Source organism: Haliaeetus albicilla, chromosome 14, assembly GCF_947461875.1.
Source record: "Haliaeetus albicilla chromosome 14, bHalAlb1.1, whole genome shotgun sequence".
In the NCBI taxonomy this organism is placed as follows: domain Eukaryota; kingdom Metazoa; phylum Chordata; class Aves; order Accipitriformes; family Accipitridae; genus Haliaeetus; species Haliaeetus albicilla.
This window is the reverse complement of record NC_091496.1, coordinates 14,866,015-14,886,785: the sequence shown is the minus strand read 5'-3', so window position 1 is coordinate 14,886,785 and position 20,771 is coordinate 14,866,015. Positions and strand designations below refer to the sequence as shown.

The 20,771-nt window shown below is 41.0% G+C and overlaps 1 protein-coding gene and 1 long non-coding RNA gene across 2 annotated transcripts in view; one reads left to right on the top strand and one right to left on the bottom strand.

Annotated features, from left to right (window-relative positions):
- The window catches only part of KMT2E (lysine methyltransferase 2E (inactive)), a 65,970-nt gene extending 51,410 nt beyond the window's left edge, over nt 1-14,560 (bottom strand). Inside the window, 2 exon segments of the mRNA XM_069801800.1 lie at nt 6,589-6,648; nt 14,221-14,560. The gene's annotated coding sequence lies outside the window, so the exon portion shown is untranslated.
- Nucleotides 14,561-16,158: 1,598 nt separating this feature from the next.
- LOC138688955 (uncharacterized) overlaps nt 16,159-20,771 on the top strand; it is a 29,556-nt gene continuing 24,943 nt past the window's right edge. The window contains exon 1 of the long non-coding RNA XR_011327747.1: nt 16,159-17,117. This is a non-coding gene — a long non-coding RNA (uncharacterized lncRNA). The remainder of the gene's footprint in view (nt 17,118-20,771) is intronic.

Genomic DNA, 20,771 nt, shown 5'->3' with positions numbered 1-20,771 from the left:
TTATGCATTAAACAACAGAAAATAACTTACATATTATCCCTGAGGTATTCCACTTACACAACATTATTCTGTGGTCTAACGAAGACCACATGTTTCCTTTCTGCCATATCCTTCTAAGATCAAGCGTGTGACAGCAGAAGAAAAAACTTAGCTTTTCCACTGGTACACAAAGGAGGAAAAAACCACAAATATAGAGGGCTCAACTCTTTAATCAGAAGGTAAATGGGTAATCTCTTGACATTACATCAGTATTTTTAAACCTAATCCTACAGGGTCCAAACATTCAAAACAAAATCCAGTTGCTATGATCAGATGTTGGCAGAAACGAACTCCAGGCCTACTTTATCAGCATATCTTTTTTCCCTCCTTGCACTTGCTTCTTGTAGGACCATCAAAAGCTCTATAGAACAGTTTCAGGAAACAAGCAGATGATAGATCACCTAGACAGAAAGTACGCTTGAAAAATAAGAACTTGAAGTCTAGCCAAACTGTCCAGATGACTCCAACAAGGTTTCATAATCCCAGCTATCAATCATCCTCTAAGTGTCAAGAGTCCAGACAAATTCTTCCATGGCATTTTCCATATAAATTTCTTTTTGTTTCTTTTCTGTGTTTTTTTCCTAAGAAGGTAGGAAAAGTATTTTTTTAAAAAACATTTAACTACTTTTACTTGCATGTTCTTTTATAAATTCAGAAACTGAGTTCCCAGTACTTACATTCAAACAGAAAGTAACAATAAAAATGTGATCAGAAAACTCTGATTTACCTTTATTTTTGCTAATCATGAAGCATACTTTTCAAGCAAGAAGAAACCAAACAGTACTTGCTGTACTGGGAAGGGTACAACTCACATGGTTATATGCTACATTGGTAGCTCACCTCTGCAAGACATTTAACCTTTTTTAAGAAGGGATAGGGAAGGAGAATAGGACTAAGAAGCCTGCTAGAACATATGCTGTATGTGTAAGAATACTAAAGCTCCCATCTGGGTTCACAGATGCAAAACTTTTCATAAAAATCAAAGGCAAGAGGTAGTGGCAGCACTAGTAACAACTTTTTTGCCTTAATGATAAAAAAATCCTGAAGAGAAATTAATATATCAAGTTAATATCCCACACTTATCATAACAGTGTGGGTTTTTTCTTTTGGTTTGGGTTTATTTTTAATCCACATTTACCCTAACACTACAAAAACCAAAAGAGAAAAAAAATTAATGAAATCTGGTTTTGTTATTCTTCTTAGTACATCTGACAGCTTTTTACACAGACAATGTCACTGTTCCTTCCTTTCTTTCCACATAAATCAATTTCCAGTTTCTATTGTCACATGATCGATACTAAAGACAAAAAGCATTTAAAAGTGAAAAAAAATCCACTATAAAAGTTAGGAATAGAATTCGAAGTAAGGTGCAATACAACATTTATTTTCTAATTTAAAAAGGGACATCAGTGAAATCATGAATTCATCTTACAAATAAATTATTTCTTAGGTCAAATCTAAGAATCTTCCATGTACACAAAACACTACACTAATTTTAGCAAGTTGATCGCTACATCAGTTCAAGTTTCTCACATCACTAGGCCTTACAAAAATAGTCTTTTGTTCCTGTTTTTATGACTTCAATATACACCTCTAGTTCTTCAGTAATTTTTTCTAGCAATTGCCTCTATCAGTCAACACCCTTCCACAATTACAAGATAAAAAAAAAAAACAATAGTTACACAGTTTAGATGTTTCAAGACTTGGGGATTTCATCACAGAATGCCTCTGCAGAAAATTACTAGGGCTTCCCTAAATGCAGAGCAGAAGTTTAAGGGAGAAAAATCTAACTATGATTAGATTAGCCTATAATTAGGCTGAGTATTTCATGAGAGTAATCAGTGCTGGTTTTAGATAAGTAATTATTTAGATTTTATACTGTGGTGGGTTGACCCTCGCTGGAGGCCAGGTGCCCACCAAAGCTGCTCTATCACTCCCCTCCTCAGTTGGAGAGGGGAGAGAAAATATAACAAAGGGCTCATGGGTCAAGGTAAGGACAGGGAGAGATCACCCAACCAATTACTATCACAGGCAAAACAGACTCGACTTAGGGAAAATTAACTCAGTTTGTTGCCAATCAACCAGAGTAGGGTAATGAGAAATAAAACCAAATCTCAAAACACCTTCCCCCCCAGTTTCTCTACCTACCCCCCCCCCAGCAGCGCAGGGGGATGGGGAATGGAGGTTGAGATCATCACACATAGTCTCTGCCGCTTCATTCTCTTCAGGGGCAGGACTCATCACACTCTTCCCCTGCTCCAGCGTGGGGTCCTTCCCACGGGCTGCAGTTCTTCAGAAATTGCTCCAGCATGGGTCCCTTCCACGGGCTGCAGTCCTTCAAGCACAGACTGCTCCAGCATGGGTCCACTGCAGGGTCACAGGTCCTGCCAGGAGCCTGCTCCAGCATGGGCTTCCCACAGGGTCAAAGCCTCCTTCGGGCATCTACCTACTCCAGCACGGGGTCCTCCCTGGGCTGCAGGGGGACAGCCTGCCTCATCATGGTCTTCACCACGGGCTGCAGGGGAATCTCTGCTCCAGTGCCTGAAGCACCTCCTCCCCCTCCTTCTTCACCAACCTTGGTGACTACAGGGTTGTTTCTTTTACATGGTCTTACTCCTCTCTCCAGCTGCAGTTTCTGTGCTCGCCGCAACTTTTTTTCCCTTCTTAAATACATTATCCCAGAGAGGCTACCACCATCACTGATGGGCTCAGCCTTGGCCAGCGGCAGGTCCATCTTGCAGCTGGCTGGCCTTGGCTCCATGGAACATGGGAAGCTTCTAGCAGCTTCTCACAGAAGCTACCCGTAACTCCCCCACTACCAAAACCTTGCCACACAAACCCAATACATATACTGATGCACGCACCTTTACCTCAAAGTCCTTAACTAATGTCACTGCAGAAAGATCAGTATACTAACCAAATTACCATCTCTATACTGTGTCTGCTCTGCATCTCCACAAGATCTATATACAGAAAATACATAACTAGAGGGGAAAAAATTTAATCAAAACCTTCTAACCTATCTACATATGCCAACTGTCTTTCCTTAAAAGCAAAATTATATAACTTCAAATACATATTACAAAATATGTAGAAGGTGAAAGTGATAATTTACCCATATTTAGTGAACTGAGTAACTGAAACGTCTGAGAATAATTATCTCTCCTGAACATACGAGAAGTTACTGCCTGTGTTTCCCAACTTATGGGGAAACAGGTAGTTCATCACTCCTGAACATATGAAAAGTTATAGCCTGTGTTTACCAACTTACGGGGAAACGGGCAGTTCACCCCATGTTTAAGCAGAGCTTATTTCCTGATCACAAGTACAGAAGAGGCTCTCTTTTTCTAAACTAAGAGTACTGGTAAATCCATTGCCTCATACCCTTTAAATACAGCCAAAAAATTAGTGACAATTTCCTGGAGCAGTATTTAAGTATCAGAATACACACAATATACATAAAGATTCATTTTTAAGAGATGCATACAAATCTAAGGGAAATAACTTGAGGCTTACTGGAACAAACAGATCAAATCGCTGAAACAAAGTGATCTGTACAGTCAATTCTCCACTCATGCACGGGCCAAGAAGAAGAGGAAGGGTATAGAAGAGTTATCAGATTTACAGATAAAAACGATTCAGATGTAAAACACACAAACTCATTGCACAAGTCTCGAGTCAAGCAAGACCTTTCAGTTCAACCAGCATATGATGCTAACTTGGTTGTAACTTCAAGTCTATTTGAATGTAAAAGCAATCTACCTGTACTAATACAGCACTAAGCCCAAACCACAACTCCAACTTCCATTTGCTCCCAGCAGAAAATTCATGTTACTGTTGGTCCAGCTTGGCTCCAGAATCACACAGGATCACTCTGAAACTAACTACAGTTTCCCATCTCAACAGGGTCTTCTGGGCAAGATCCAAAGACTTCCAAAATTGTACTACTGCTTTCAGACCTCTGCTGACTCCTGCTGATCTTGGTGTTAATTGTTTATACAAGTCATCTCAGGTAATACATATAGATGACCAAAAGGTAGTATTCCGTTTGTTTTTCTTAGCTCACCAGGAAAAATAGTCCACAAGGCATGCTGGTGCCTTCCCTCCCCTTAAAAATGCTTTCTTTATAAGGGGAGGTGGATAAAAACATATTTGAAGCACTGGTACTCACACAGGAACACAGTTATGTACCTTAAAATTGAGACACACCAAATCAAGCCTACTACATACCCTGGAAAAAGTGAAAAACAGAATTTAGAGGACAAACACTTAAACATCTTTTATGCCTAAGTTGCCTTTTATTGAGCATGCAATCTAAACATTTTCCTCTTCCCTCCCCCCGATTACATCATATGTGTACACTTATTTTGCAATCATTAGCAAAAGCAATTCTTGTCATTCCTTCCCTGAGATTTACAGGCCAACAGTTCTAACCTGTGGTCATGGGAACCACCCTTCCCACAAAGAAATCCACAAGAACAGATCTAAGAAAAGGCGATACACCTATGCCCCAGCACAACATATACAGGAGAAACTTCTAAGTAAAAATGCACCTATCAATACAATGTGTCATACAGTCCACAAATCCAGGGTGAAAACTACTATCCTGAACTGTCACAGAGCCAACAAACTGAGCTTTCCTATTTGGCTTCCCTGCCTACAGTCCTTTTTTTTTTTTTTAACTTTTTAATTTTTTTTTAATTTTTTTTTTTTTCAATTGGGGGGGTTTACAGAGAATAAAACATTAAGATTTTACTAAAAAAAAAAAAAGTATGTTTTGCTAAACTTCTGCTTTCTACCACTGCTCTGAGCACTTGCATCTTCTCTATGCAACAGTCAGGTTATTTGGAAAACTAGTGATAGAAACTGACATTTTAATGGTATACTCTAGATATCCTTCAAATAGCGAACTACTCTGTGTGCATGTGTGTATATATAAGTGTACCTATGTATCTACACACAAATCTGGAAAAAATACATGTAGCATATATATGCTCAGCATAAATACATAAATCAAGGTAATCTGAATATTTATTTATTGCTGGCTGTTTCTAAGGAGATAACACATCTTTAATCAGACGTAGAAGCAGAATACATGAATAAATGACTAATCTTACCCCCAAGGAAGTTCGTCCTCTGTTTCCCCCAACGTACTCCACCATGGTACAGACTTTGCTAAGAGATTAGGAGGGATATCCAACTTCCAAATGTTACACCACTGCAGTTGCAGTATGAAGTATGCAGGCTTAGAAACAGCTATGAGTCCAAATTCAGACCTTTGCTACTGTTTACTGCTCTCTATGGTAACCTAACAGATAAGTTAGCAGTCTACTTCAAATTTGTGCCGAGACAAAAAAGAGTAGTAGATAAAAATAAGACACAGTAGGCGTGCTCAAATACAATATACAAATTAGGACCCATTAATGACCAATTCCTGCAAATCACATGGAAAAAAAAAACTTGTTCTAAAAGAAATCTGGTTTCCTATGTATTTATAGCTTGTGCCCAAACATTCCCACTGACCTAATATTCTCTAAATCTCTCTCATAGCTCTATCTTCTTCCTCATCACAGTATTAACTGGTCCTGGCCTGACTCACAAGCCCCTCAATAACCTCCTGTGCCATCCACACTGACCCATACATTGTCAGTAGTCAGGTCCACCTCACCTCCTTCTCACGTGCCCTGTCAGCCAGCCAAAACCCCGGGGGGAGACGGGGGGAGTACCTGCTATGGCTGGTTTGGAATTACACATATGACAGATAATGGCTAAAACCATTATGCTTCCTCTCCCTGCTTCTTCCAGGACACTGCTCATAGCTGCCCCTTTCCATCCCTTTTTGCATTTTCATTAAGCTTCAGAGATCTCAAGGGTACTATGTTCCTAACTGTATCAAATTTTTGTTTTTTTAGTTATTTGCTGTACTGACAGAGACCTAGCGATCATTAGACCAACTTATTTAATAAACATGGCTATTACAGCCAAACTACTACAGGGTAAGGCTCCTCCTACTTTGCTTTTAACCCAGTGCCAATACAGAGTAAGAACAAGCATGGTGAAGTAAAGAGTTCATTAGCATACTTATGAACATCCTGATACAATAAATATAGGAGTTCACATTGAACCAAGACCTCAGTCATGTTTGGAACAACAGCCAAACTTCATGAATTGGTCTTGAGTTGGTGATCTTGAACAAAGAAGAAAAAAACCCCTGCATCCTCCATGGCATCCAAGATTCATGCATATAAAACTTGAGTTTCCATCATGTAAGTATCAATTCTTCAGTATACAGGTCATTACATGCATTACACCAACTCTAGTGAGTGGGAAGAAAGCTGCCCTTTTAAGTATAAGCCTAGAATCAGTCTGTCAGTTAGCAAAATTTCTGCCATACAGAAGAGCTAGTCTTCACTGGCCATAGGCTATCTTCCCTTTACTATCTGGTTCAAGAGTGCTCTTCTTGCGTATTCCTGAAAAAGTGATGGAAAGAGATCTCTCTTCCTCAAATATTTATGCCAGTCCATTAAAACATGGAAGACTTCCCCTTACCTCTTCTCTCTCTTCACTCCTCCTTTTCTTCTCTCAGTGGAAGTTAGACAAAATATGGGACTAGGAAGAGAAAAAGAATGAGTGGTAAAGGGGAAATAAAGGTAAATGCAGTTACAGAAAGAGTAAGAATTAGTTTATTGAACAGAAATCTATCCAAGAAGCAGCAAGCAGAGGTATACAGAAAAATACAATGCTTACAGATTTTAGGTTTTGTATTTACAGAAATCAACCCCCAGAATTGAAAATTAACTGCCAATCACTTGATGTCTCTAAGTTTACTAAACACCTGCCATACTTATTAAAATAAACCACACACAAAAAGGCCCAGCCATTCAAAAAATATCAACTATTTGAGCTGGAGAGTCAAGGAATTGTAAAATACGAAACAAGTACAGCAAATGAAGAAGAGTAAGAGAAAAAATTACTTTTTGATAACAATATTGCTTATTGCTTAGAGAAGCATATACTAGCTACCTAACATTAGTGTGTTATACTGTATCATTGTGAGATGTGAAATTCCTTTTAAATAGAAATTCAAAGGTTAAGAAAACAAATAGTTTTCCAGTAAAAAGATCTTGGCTTTAAGTCATTCTTTCTACCAACTGTTTTACTGCAAACATTTTTCTCCACCTACCACAAAATGCTAAATAACCGTTGACTGAACTTACACAAAATGCCTGTGACTTACCAATTATTCTCCAAACAAACGTTATTTACACCTGTTACCTTAAGTTATTATTCTTGACAAACATTTAAAAATATAAAGGGTTTCTGCAAGTATAGACAGTCCACATTCTGGAAGAATACTCTGTAAATCATGTCTACAACTGTAAGGGCTAAGTATATTTCTTTTTTATTAAGTGTAACAGTATACCTTATGGTATGGTGATTCACTCACTGAAAGGTCTAAATGCTAAAGGCCCAATATTCCTCCCGCCAAAAAGCAAGGTTTTTTTGGGGGAAAACATGTGGCTACAAACACATATTGGTATTGCCTTCACCAATCTAAGTATTTTGCTGGCTTCATGACATCAAATAAAACAATTCATTTAACTTATCTTTTTCTATGCTGCTTAGTTAAGACTTTGGAGTCTACTCTAACTATTGGATATCTACTACACAAGAAGTATTTTTTCGACTTATTTGAAGTCTGACATTTCAGCTAAGCAAATTTCTATTTTGACATGTTTTCACTTAGACAGATTCCAAAAACTAGTTCCCCTGTTTCATCAGTGGCATTTGACTTACATGAATAGCACAACAGCGCTGCTACTTTTACTTATGGAAGCAGTTTGTAGACATTCACTTAATTGTTACGCTTATGCCTAGGAATCTAAACACAAGCAAGTCAGAAAGCTGCACTCTTTCAAATAAAAACCTTAATTCTTTCTAGCAGTTAAAAGAACTCTTTTATGTAATTTTAACCACAGTTCCAACCTGGACTATATTTCTTGGTAACAACTTGGCAATATTTCAACGCTCAATATTTCAATCCCAGATTTTGGGAGAAAGAGGGCAAGAAAGGGTGAGGGAACAGATGAAGGAGACTGTCATGTTCAAGGACAGCCAAAAAAATACAGAAGTTTAAGATCTAAAGATCTTTCCTACTTTCAAGACAACAAAAAACATTTCATTTTCAATTGCAATTACCTTGCAAAACTATATTGACTGATTTGTGTTAAGAAATTTAGATTCCCTGCATTTGTAACTTTATACCTTTGTGTTTTCAAAGGTCTCAGTGTGTATTTTTAATTGTAGTAACAAAGATATGAAATATGCCATCTTAGAAAAAACACAACAAAGAAATTCTGCCCAGCAAAGGAAGCACAAAACACAGCTTTTAACTGTCAATATTACTGCCACGCAGGAGGGGGAAAAAAGATGCAGAGTTTGTCTTTTATCTGTCTTCCAGTACAGAAGATGTGATTGCAAAGAGACAGTAGAGAATGAACATTATAAAAAAAACATCACTACAGTCATTCATAAAAATCCTGCATAATGATATTAAAGACTAAGATTCTCATCAAGTATTTCTACCCTAAAAAAGAGCAATTGGCTGTATTGCTTGGTAAAGCATCTGGGGAAGGAACCTTATCCTTATAACCAGTAAAATAACTACTGTATTGTTTATCAGTTATATGTAAAAATATTCACGTTTCTACCAAATGAGAGATGTAATCTCTCTATACCTTCTCCAGAAGCTATAAGTTGCTGTAATTCTCAGGTCTTCCCTTCAGTTTAAGTAGAACCTACTAAAAACATTCCTCACTAGAAAAGTTTCTTTAAACCAACAGTTAAGACAGGATTAACTGTCTAGACTACGAATATCATCTGTCTTGTGATACGGTTTTAAACACAGCCCCATTATAACCATACTAATTAGGAGTTAGCTCCTTTTGTCTACTCAAGGCAAGTAAAGTGCATCACTCACTGTTAAAGAAAAAAGTATCTTTAGACATAATCAAGTTAGAAGAGTTAAAGAGTAATGAACACTAAACCAATTTAAATATTCAGAGCTCCTCAGGGTAAAAGATCCAAACCTACCATCCTGTATACATTTTAAATTCTCACTTTGTAAATATAGGATATTCATTTCATCACTTTCTATGACTGATGAAATAACCAACAATGGACAACAGATTACAGGTCCTCCTTCTAAGATTGTAATGTAAAGTACAATAATGTCATTAAAATCTAGTTTTATCATCTTGTCTTTGAACTTGACTGTAATTTAGTTCTGAGATAAAGATATAAAAGTGAATGATTACCTATACTATGTTGGCACAAAATACACAAAACACAACTACGAATAACTTGTCTAAACCTGAGCCTGCACTACGACATTTTAATATCTACACATATTGAAAATGTTAACTTTAAACTAAATTCTAAAATAAGATCAATACTGTTTTGGCTTTCCCATACCTTGTCTGATTTGCAAAACTGCAGGTCCCTTCCAAGGCTCAGCTAAGTTTTACAACACTGCATCTCCATCTAAGCAATGTATGAATTATCACATAAAAGGAGAGACAGCACTCTTTCAATAAAATATGCAAAACTAACAAACACATTTTACCTGCACAGGATGCAATGTCTGTGCTACTTCAATATATTCTTCATTTGTACTTTTGAAGCACATGAGTGGACACTGTGATTTACCATAGCTCTTGCCAAATATTTTAATTTAGAAAAATAAAGGTAAGAAAGCACTTAAGCCAGGCATGTTAAAAAAAAAATACTTTGTACAACAAAACTGTCTTCAGAATTTCACAGATTTAATTATTAAATTTTTCTAATAACCAGCAGAGCTTAAAATCTTGCCTGTTTCATTAATACCACATTAAGATTTGTAAGAGGGAACAAAAACAATCTCCTAGCAAGTAAGTATATGAAACCTTGACAAGGTTTCTTTTAAATAACTTAAAAGTAACAAGGCATAACAAACAACAGTTTTTGTCTTTGAACATACTACAAACAAAACAAAACAAAAAAACCTGCTATAGTTTTGAAGGTCACGAGCAGAACTTTGGATCCCCAAAGGGATTAGGTTAACTTTTGTGGGTACAATTCTTGGTTAGTAAGAAAATGTGAACATTGATGTAGTTAGAAATACTCATCTTGCACCATTTGAAAGCCCACTACAACTAATATTTTAAATAATCCAGAATTTAGAAGAATAAAAAGGTTTTTTTCCCCTTAACATTCTACTAAGCCGAAACTTTTTTTTATTCAGAGATGCCTTAAGTTTCATTCTTAGCAATAAATCAAAACTAGTATTTGCACAGTGGAAACATTCAAACACTGTACCTGTTCCAAAAACACTGTCCAACAAAATTTGCTTTTGAGAGATTCACAAATGCTCATTTGTATGGAAGTCACAAGGCCAGTAACATAGACGGACTTCTTCAGGATCTCTCCAAAAGTCTGAATTGAGTTTTATTTTATATCTTCAATCTATGCCACCCCCATAACCCCAATTTTGTTAGAATGTTACATGAACACAGCAAAATACTTTCATTAAAGCTTCATTTACATTAATCTATTTAAAACAATGCCACGATTCTACAATTACATACACCACTCCTTAACTAAGTCCCACAAATAGTCCTTACTAAAATTAGTATTAACATGGAAGCAAAATTAAGACTGTCCTTAAATCAAACTGAGATCAGGACTAGTGAGACACTACAGCCTTCAGTGTGACACTGATTTCTGTATTTCTGTTGCTTTCCAACAGAATATTAACAGTTGTGTGTGCTGAAACTGTACCAAAGATATGAGGTAATGCAACTCCTAAAAGTAATCTGAATTTTAGTGCTAAGAAAAACTTTTCCTAGATGCAGCGTAAAAAACCAATATTATTTCCCCTCTGGAATTTCCCAGATGGCAAAAAAGCTCACCCAAAAGGCTAAGTGACAGTTAAGCAGATTCTTCCTTCAGATAGGAAAAGCTTTAAGATACATAAACGGTTTTAGAACTACAGTCCGTATTAATGCATTTTTAACACCATGTTTGTAAATCAGAACTGTCTCCTGAAAAAACAGAAGTTTAGATTTCAAACCCTCCCTCTTTCAAGAGGTTTTTATTAGTTGGGTTGGGGGTGGGGTATATTTAATTTTTTATGAATATACTTCAACATATCAACATCAATGGAGTTAAAAAATAAAGGTAGAATTTCCTTTGTAATATTGTCTTCTTAAAACAAAACACAGATCTCTTTTTACAAATGGAGAAACTGAGTCACAAAGGCAAACTGACTCACTAAAACTCATACAGGGAAACTCTGGAAGATCTGAAAATTCCCAAGAGGTTCTTAGTGCATAAAATTTGCAGCCTATAAGATAAGCTGTAAAATTTTAGTATGATTATTCCAGTCTTCGGGTTTATTTCATCTCCCCCCTTGAACACTTTTTTTAAAGTGTACAAAATTATTTTCTTTTCATTTTAATCTTGAATCAGATGTCTGCTGGAGAACATGACTGAGGCCATGAAGTAGCCCTCTAAGTCATAATGCTAAAAAAATTATTCACAAGAACAGTAGCTTTAATCCTAGGAAGAGGAAAGAAGAAAGTTTTCAAAAAGGCCCATACATACACTCTTTAGAATCTCATTCATGTACTTTTAAATAAAGAGAGTAAGGCAAGTTTTATTAAAAAAAATAAAATCTATATAAATAAGGAAGGTATGATGGGAGTATGCATTACTGGACTATTAACACATCACTTGGTGGTTGAAATCACTCAGCCTTTGCCCTCAAAACACAGGAAAGACATGCATTAACAACACTCTAAAAGTCTTACTATCTTATTGTTCAACTTCAGATATACCTTAAACCACACATCAGTGCTTCTAAACGGCATCTAAATTAAAATTTTTCAGAGACTGAAGACAGTTTTGCCATTTCAATACCTCACTTTTGATTGTTTAAATCCAGAAGGTTCCAAAGCTATACTAGAATAGGAATTCATACCTCATTAAACCAAGGACAAGATTAAAGACAGGCATACAAAAAAAAAAAAGTGAAAAATTTCTTTTTTTGTTGCTTAAAACGTACAGTTCGCAGCCTCCATAGTTTGTATCAGAGTATACTACACCAACTATCAAATAATAAATCCTTGTGACCTCCCTTCCCCCCACCCAAACATATTTATAGTGGTGATACTAAAAGGTTCATATTTCATTTAGGAAGAAAATTAGAGGTTAGGAACTGCACTTTGCCTCAGTATTTGTATGTGTATTACCACATATAAAATCTATACAGCGATATACAAAATAGATTGAAGAAAAAAATGTAATACCAAGATTACATGGTAGCAGAAGAAATTCCACATCTTAATAAAGTAACAGGTTATAATCTCACATGCATTATTTCCGTAAGTATTAAGTTCTTTTAGTATTCTCAAACTATGAATACATGGAATTACTACCCTAATGTCCAGCAAAGGTATTTCCTGGAAGGTGAACATGACGTTCACAAACGCGATTCCACAAAGAATTTAGCTGACTGTTTTAGTGATCTTAATCCACTACTTATTTTGGTAAGTATCACTGCTTTTATGTCGTTAATAGGATGGACAGATGTACAGTATCCATCACAAACGCAGGAGCTTTTCCAAATTATTAAACCGACAGACATATTACCTTATAGTAACCTATACACACCCCTCAAAAAAGCTGCTTGAGTCTGTTGCCTCTTTCCACCCCCCTTTTCCCCGACAAGAGTGGTCTCGTTCACTTGCCTTTCACACACATAACCAATAAAATTAATCAGCTGGAACACAGCATTTTTAAATCGCAGTAAAGTCAAGAGATGTTTTGTACGTTATTTGAAGGGAACAGTCTTTTCATTTAAACATAGTAAGACTCTAATATGCTGCAGACAAATGCACTGCATGGGGTGTGGAGGACCCGAGCTGATTAGATTACCACAACATCAGCCTGAGGCCGCCATTTTTAGAATCTCTAAAGGACAAAAGAGGGAAATTAAAAAATTTGCTCCACATTTTTTGAAAAGTAACTTTGAAAGTATAGTGATTATAATCAATTAATCATGCATTGGAAGTACAGCCATGGATATCTCTTTCTTTTCTCTGACCTGAGCCCTGGTTAACAAAAACGTTTCGTTATTATTCCTTTAAGGTACTGTAAATAAACAGACTAAAACATTCCTAAATCTAGATGCAGCACTAAACTTCTGCTTTTAACGACACGTAGTATGTACCATTTTAGGGACCTCAGGGCTTTTAGCCACTGCACATTCCCTAATGGCTGAGTATGGGGGAATACAGGACCTTTATAATCAGGCTATATTATGTTTCTCTACCCTGTTTAGTACTACACAGTGAACCGCTTGTTTCTCCTCCCCTATGTCTGCAGCAATGGGGTCTACCCCACCAATATTTATTTAAGAAAGAGATTGAAATATGCCATCCAAGGAACACCAACACTGGCTGCAGAAACTAAAGCAAGAAAGGTATGCACCAATATAACTACTTACACCCTCAAGAAAGGGGGTGGAGAGAATGATCCCCTTTTAAATTGGCACAGAAACTCTTGAGGACTGCTTTCCGTTTGTCCAGGTTACACCACGAAGCGGAGATATTAGCAGGGAGGGAGGAAAAGAGGCGGGGGTGTGGAAGGCAGAGAGATTAGGCCTATAACGAGCCATTTTAGTACCACAAAGCAAAAATATACAGGATGGAGGAAGAGAATAGGTTTTCCCAAGCTTCATAAAACTCAATACGCAGTCCCAGTAACACACAAACCCGTTCTAAAAACCACCAGTCTAAGGAAGTGTATGTTGTCACATAATAGCCCCTTCTGGCTCTTTTTCCAAGCATAATGCATAAATCTGGCGTAACTGCCAAAAAATTCTCCTCAGCTCCTCCAGTTACAGTAACCCGCCATATTCACAAGATATAGCGACAGCCTGCCATTTTTTAACCAAACCCCACAAAAGCAAAAACAAATTCAAGGCAACTTAAACAGAATTTAAACACGTTTCAGGGGGGGAAGGAGTTATACTCGCACCGAGGGTAATGAGACGTTCCCACCGCATTTCACTCCCTTTTTGCCACCCCCCCTCCCCAAAGCACCCACAGCAGAATACCCTGGTAATAACCAAAGACTCACCTGTAATGGTCACAGGCCAGGCAGCAGGACCCCTCAGCTGAGCCCCTTCTCTATCCCAACCAAAACAATGCAACAGCCCCACTGCGGATATCCCTACCCTAGGCAGGAACCCTCAGCAGGCTCTGGTAAAAGAAAGAAAAGAGAAAAAAAGGAAAGAGGAGACCCCCCCCTCCCCCCAAACCTAGCTCAGTGCGCAGAACCCTACAGGGACGAGCTCGGAAGCGCCTTTGCCTTGGGACCTGTGTACAAACCCCGCTGCCGCCGCTGCTCCCGTGTCTCCCTCCTTTCAGCCTCCTACGCTCCCTTCTATGTCACTGCCTCTCTCTGGGAAAATGGCGTCCGCTCTCCCCTCCCTCCCACTGCACGGGGCTTACCCGCCCCGCCTGGCAGGGGCAGGGTTACCAAGGCGAAGCCAAACAGCCGCCATTTTGCTTATGGGCTGGGAGTGCAGTCTGCGCCCGCCGAGCCCTCAGTGTCCATTTTACAACAGCGCTTTGCACGTTACGCTGAACGGCTCGGGTCTGGGCGCGGCCGAGACACCAGACTGCGGCAGGGGCTGGGCAGGGGGGCTGTGAGGGGGTGTGGAGGGAAGTAGGGCAGCGGAGGAGGGGCGGCGGCGGCAGCTGGGGCTGGTGCCGGGGGCGATCCGCAGCCCCGGAGGCGCAGACCGCGGGGGAGGGGCAGGGGCTCCGTCCCAGGCTGTTGTGGGACCGAACGCGGGCGGGAGGATGTCTGACTCAGAACTGCATCCTCTGAGGCAGAAACGCCAAAACTCCCTCCTCAGCTGCTCTCCCCCCCGCCTCCGGCTTCCTCCTCACGAACGTCGTTACTCTCAGCATACCTATTCTTTATGAATCTCAACCTGAGGAGTAAATTTTCGCCACAAAGTACGCGAAAAGCCGGGCAGACCCGCCGGATCTCACACACGCAGAGGAACTTACTTGAGGGGCGGGGAAGAGGGGGGCGAGAAAGGGGAAGGAGCGGGAGCTTTGACCGAGACCCGTTCAGGGCGATGTGGAGGTTTTGACTGAATCTCCCCTGTCAAGAAGACAGTTGAGGCTGAGAGTCTTCCCCGAAGCGTTTTAAGGCTCATATATAAGGCAAGTGGGAGAGAGCTTCGGTTCTTAAAGCGAGTGGGACAGCACTAGCTGAAGGCGTTTCTTTTCTGCAGGGAACGAGACGAGCAGTGAACGAGCCTCGTTTCCCCTTTAGGGAACGGCACTCGGGGAGCAGGTATGGTCTGCTTTTATCCGGACCACCGGGAGCTGGCAAAGCGAGAGGGTCGCCAGCCTCTCAGGGAGGACGCAGCTTCTGCCGTTTGCACGGAACTCCTCTCCCTTCCACCATATCCCCTCCCAGCTCCTGTTCTGCCCGCACACCGCCCTACCTCCCCTGCCCGGCTTCAGCCCCTCCAGCGATACGGCTGATTGAGGGAGGGGAGGCGGTGGCTGGGGTTTCATTCGACGCCCACCAGGGGCTGAGCGAGCCTCCTTCAGTGCGCAAACTCGGGGCACCAGATAAAAGCTGGGCTGGCAGCTCTTACCCTGCCTCGATGGAGCCGCCACAATCGGGTGACTGGAGAAGCAGTTAGCAGCAGCGCCATAGACTAGCGTCCCCCCACACCTTGGGCAGAGAGAGTTTGGGGCTCTAAACAGCTGCTGCTGCGGCAGGAGGGAGCCGAGGTGAAGGGATCTGCTAGCTGGTTGGACGCAGAGGAGGCGGCTGTAATGGGGCACTGAGCCTGAGGGAGGAGGGGGGCGATTAAACGTCTTGTGATCACGGCGGAGTCTATGGGTATTTTTTCCTGTCTAACTCTTCTGTGCGTGTGTCTCTTGTTTCTCTCTTTCTCTCTTTCCTTAGGGCGCTTGGCTGGGGCTGCTCGCTCGGGTTCTGCCTGTTGTTGCGCGAAATGGCGGCTGGCGTCTTGGTGGGTTTGGTTGTCGGTTTTTTGTGTAGGGTTTTTTTTTTTCTTCCCTTCCCCTCCTATTCCCCTCCCCCCACTTGTGCCTTGGCTGCGGCTCCGCAGCGAACCGCGGCGGAGACTGAGTCAGAAGGGGGGAGGGAGCTGCGCGGGAGCCAATAACCAGGCTGGCCGGGCTAGCCCGGCGCGCCCCGATTGGCTGGCGCTGACATCATCCTGCAGCAGGGGCAGCCGCAGCTGGGCAGGGTTGGGGAGCTGCCGGGGGAGGCTGGTGCAAAGGGAGAAAACGGGCGCCATGATCCCAGCGCGAGGGAGGACTTCACGGGCGGGGGATACCCGAAGAGCTGGTGAAAAGGAAAGCAGGACCAGGCCTTGGCTTCTCGTTCCCAAACAGTGCCGGGGCTGTGAGGAGAGGAGCGGGGGAAGAGCAGGAGAGGAGCAGTTCGTGCCTGCTTTTGTAACTGCGTCAGTACAAGATGGCGCAGGGTCTCCCTGGAGAGGGAAGGGAGTTGCACGTCCGCCGGAGGTCATGTGACCGCGTTGCATTCTTGTGGGGTTTGGCTGCAGACCAAGCTGGCTGAGGCGGCGGCGGCTGCCCGGGAGAGTCCGTGCTTCCCTCCCCCGCCCCGCACAATGCTGTCGGTGCCGCGTTGGTTCCCATTTCCCTTCCCCCATTAACCTTATGCACGAGGGTGTAGCTGCTGCCGAGGAAGGTTCTCGCTTCTCTCCTTACTCTCCACCCATCGCCAGGGTGTAACTGCTCTCGGGGGAAGCTTTCCATTCCGCCCCCTCTCTGCGTAAGGCTTTACCCACCGCAAGGGAAAGTTCCCCCTCGGCGCCTACTCGCTCCGCCCGAGTGTGGGAGCAGGCGGTGAGCGGCTGCTGCACTGGGCCTTCCAGCGGCCGGGTGTACTCACGTAAATGCCGCCCGCTCTCGTTCGGCTTCCCCCTCTCGTGTACGAGAGCACTTGTATCTGTAAGTTAGGTTCCCTGGAATCATAGAGTGGTTCTTGCTGGGTGACTTACTGAAAGAGTTGGTTTAAGCGATGCTTAAATGACCTCATTAAAAGAGCTGAGGAAAATGTACAGGCTGTGCGGAGTTGTCCATCTGACGAGGAGGTCGTCTCATTTCCAGTGTTGCTTTGCCGGGGGTACAGGGTGGGGGGCCTCAGGAAAAATCTGCAAGGTATTAATGACTTTATTTTATTTGAGCAGAACTTCGTTATGGAAAAACGGATCACTATTCTTTAATTTGTATGTTGTTGGATCCTGTTGTAGGAGTTGAGCAGCTTTTCTGTGGGGTAATGTGGCATGTATTACAAAGTTAGGCCGCGGATGGCCTGCATCTTTAACACGGGGATTTGAGCATACACTTGGTGCAAATGAAAACTCTGGTATGCAAATACTGTGAAGATGCCCCATGTCTTTCTGAGGTTCGTAGGGAAATGAACTTGTCACACAGGTCTGGGTAGGCTCGGAAGCTTGGCAAATACTCTTTCTGGATCTTTTTTTATTTAAATGTACTGATGGGGGGGGAAGTGAAAAATGTATATTTTCCAATTCTAACACTTTTTTCTTTAAGGAATGCAACTTGTGTTACTGTTTGGGTGGGATTCTTGTGTTTTCAAAGCAATTTAATGCTAGTTTCCATGTCTTGTTCTTGTATGGCAGGGTGTAAATTTAGCCTCTGTATCTAACCCAACGAACAAATTAACAGTTAAAATTGCTGATGCTTTAAGGGTGGTGCTTTGCTCCATTTAGAAATCTTCTGTAGCACTTTTTCTGTTCTTAGTTTGTCCCCAGATAGTTGGGAATATTTTTTTTCTTTTTTTCATCCACAGTAGTAACCTCGTTGGGGCTAAAGCTTGAATATTTGACAAATGTGTTGTATGAGAACTACTGGAATGAAAGTAACTGGGTATATGACTAATACAGAAGACTCCTGTATAATAGATGCTACTTAATATGTGTTACATAAGTAGTATGGTGAGGTGGAGTCTAGTTACATAAGAACCGACTAGGGACTTGGGAGCTACTGTAAGTAGTCCATATTAGTTGCAGATACAGCCTGCAGGGCATCTCTGTGTTGTCGGGGGAGGGGTAGAAGAACAGGGTTGGAAGCATCTAATAGTGCTACATTTTTCCTTTGTAGGTTATATAAAGGATACCAGGAAAGAAATGGAGATGACAGTAATTAAGAATGAAACAGTGTGAAGCTCTCCAAAGTTTGGAGTCTCATTTGAGCCTAGCTTTTAGGCTGTAAGCTCTGCTTCCTAAAAGAACAGCTGCCCCCTCCCCCCTTTTCTTGGGTGTCAGGTGGTGCCTGTCAGCTGAGCATTGCACCAACCAATTTTGTTCTGTGCAGACTACTATAAAGAGGAGGATTCCTGAGTCTTAGAGGTGGTGAGGCTTTTTTTTTTTTTAAAAAAAAAAAAAGCTTACTGGAAATGGTGTTATGAGGAGGCAGTTGGCTTGTTGACCAAACATTTTAAGTGACTGGATTACTGATTCTTCTTGTGTAGGCATAGTATGACACAAGGTAAATACTCCCTTTGTAATGGAAGTTTCCAGAGAGGCTTTCAGTGTACAATGATTCTTTTGATATAGAACAGATTTATTTGGGACCTGACATGGTGAATATTTCCTTGCGGATGTGTTAAATGAAGAACATTAATTTGGACTGAAGATGAGGAAAAAAACCCCACATTTCTATTTTATTAGTACTTGCATTTAGGCATGTATTCTATAATTATGATATAGGGAGTAGTTGCCTACCTCACTGTAAGGGAGCAGTCTGAATGCTTATGTTACAGAGTAGTTTATATAGCATACCTGGAAATCAAAAGCTTAACTGCAGCTAGAGCTTTAATTCTTAAGGCACCCATTTAGGTAGCTCACATCAATATCAGACTTCGCTTGAAAACCAAGAAGTGAACTACTTTAAAGTTCTCTGTGTAACTGGTAGTTTATTGCAGCAGTACTTGAATTAAGGGCTGTCTGTGCTTCTGTGAAGCTATAGAAATGAAGACAAGTTTTAATGAGCTCATAATATTTTCTTGTTTGTTTGTTTCAAGGTTGTTTTATTAGCTGTTCTCAGGGAAGCAGTATTATTTATCTTCAAAGAAGCAGTAGCTCCAGCGGTGTTGCAGTGCAGTCTCAAAACAATGTCTGATGCATTCTGAGTTACTTCTGCTGCAGGAGATGAGTAAAAAACAAATGTGTATACTACTTTAAGATGGAAACCTCAGGGGAGAGGATTTGCCCAAAGGCCAGTCCGATGCAAGCTGTGTCTTAATCTGGAAGGTGAGGGGAAGGAAGGTAGCGAGCTGTAGGAGAGGGAGACTGGGTCAAAACAGGCATGCAGCTTGCATTTATGGTAGCCTGGCAGGGACAGAAACAGTTTCTACTGAACTACAATTCTTTCCTTTTAATAAGGATATTTCAATTGGCTGGATGTTCTCCAGCAGTTAGACTTGTGGTTCTAACTTGCCATGATAGCCTGTCTGTGCATGTGTATGTGGTCTGTGTCTTTGCTAAGATCTGTTATTTAAACACTGTTGTTTACCTTTAGCCTCACAAAGGGACTGACAGGAGTTCAAGGGTATTTAGGGGAGAAAGGAGAGAGATACTAACAGTGTAATAGATCTGAGTATGCATTAATGGCATAGTTGAAACAGTTGAAGTGGTGCTCATGCTGAAAGATGATCCTGCACCTTTTCCCAGCACTTCATTCTTGCTTCTGCACCACCCCTTTTTTGATGGTGCAAGTAATTATGTGCGAAGTAGAAGAGAAGAATGGATCTAGTGTAAGCCTAATTTTAATGGGTGGTTTTCTAATGTGAATGTTCATTTTGTGGCTTCACAAACACTCCTGCTTGAACAGGAGTTCAAGTAGGAAGAAGCAGCTGTGGGGAGAATGGAGATGTGCAGGTTTTAACTGTTAGTGAAATTAGGTGTGTTTTTTCTCAGCAAAGGTGCAGTTCTTGGGGAATTTTGAGAGGCAACTCTAAAAGGCTCTTGGTTAGTGCAGCCAGAATTGCTGCTTAAGGAGTCAAGCACACTCAAAGTTCAAAACTTTAAGAGTATGTAAGGCACTGCTAGATTGACCTGCAGTTGTAGGTGGCAAGATCATTTCGGATTCACTGAAATAATAGCCTACAAAAATAAGTGAAATGCTGTTTCTTCTCAACTGTGGCCTAGTTGAGTGTTCACAAGATTTTGGACTTAAGGAGCTTATTTTGTTGGAACAGGGTAAAACTTGGAATAGGCTTGCATCTTCCAGAAGTGGCTGATAATCTAATAGCTGGGGTATTCAGTGAAGAATTACTCTTACTGGGTGAGTTCTGAGCTAATCTTAAAAAAAAAAAAAAAAAAAAAAAGTGGTACCTGTGGGTCACAGTGGTCACTAGTCAAATGAATATGCATTATTTGTAGGTAGTTGAGCAGGTCCAGTGACTGCCTACTGATCGTTTTATCCACCTGGATGCGGAAGGACTGTTTTCAAGGCTTGAACAGCAGCAGGACAGGGCAGAAACTTCCTTTGCACACCACTTCAGGCTTTGTGTTATGATGAGCTTTTTAGAAAATGTTGAGAATAGTAAGGTTTTTTTCTCTAGAAGGAAGACAAGTT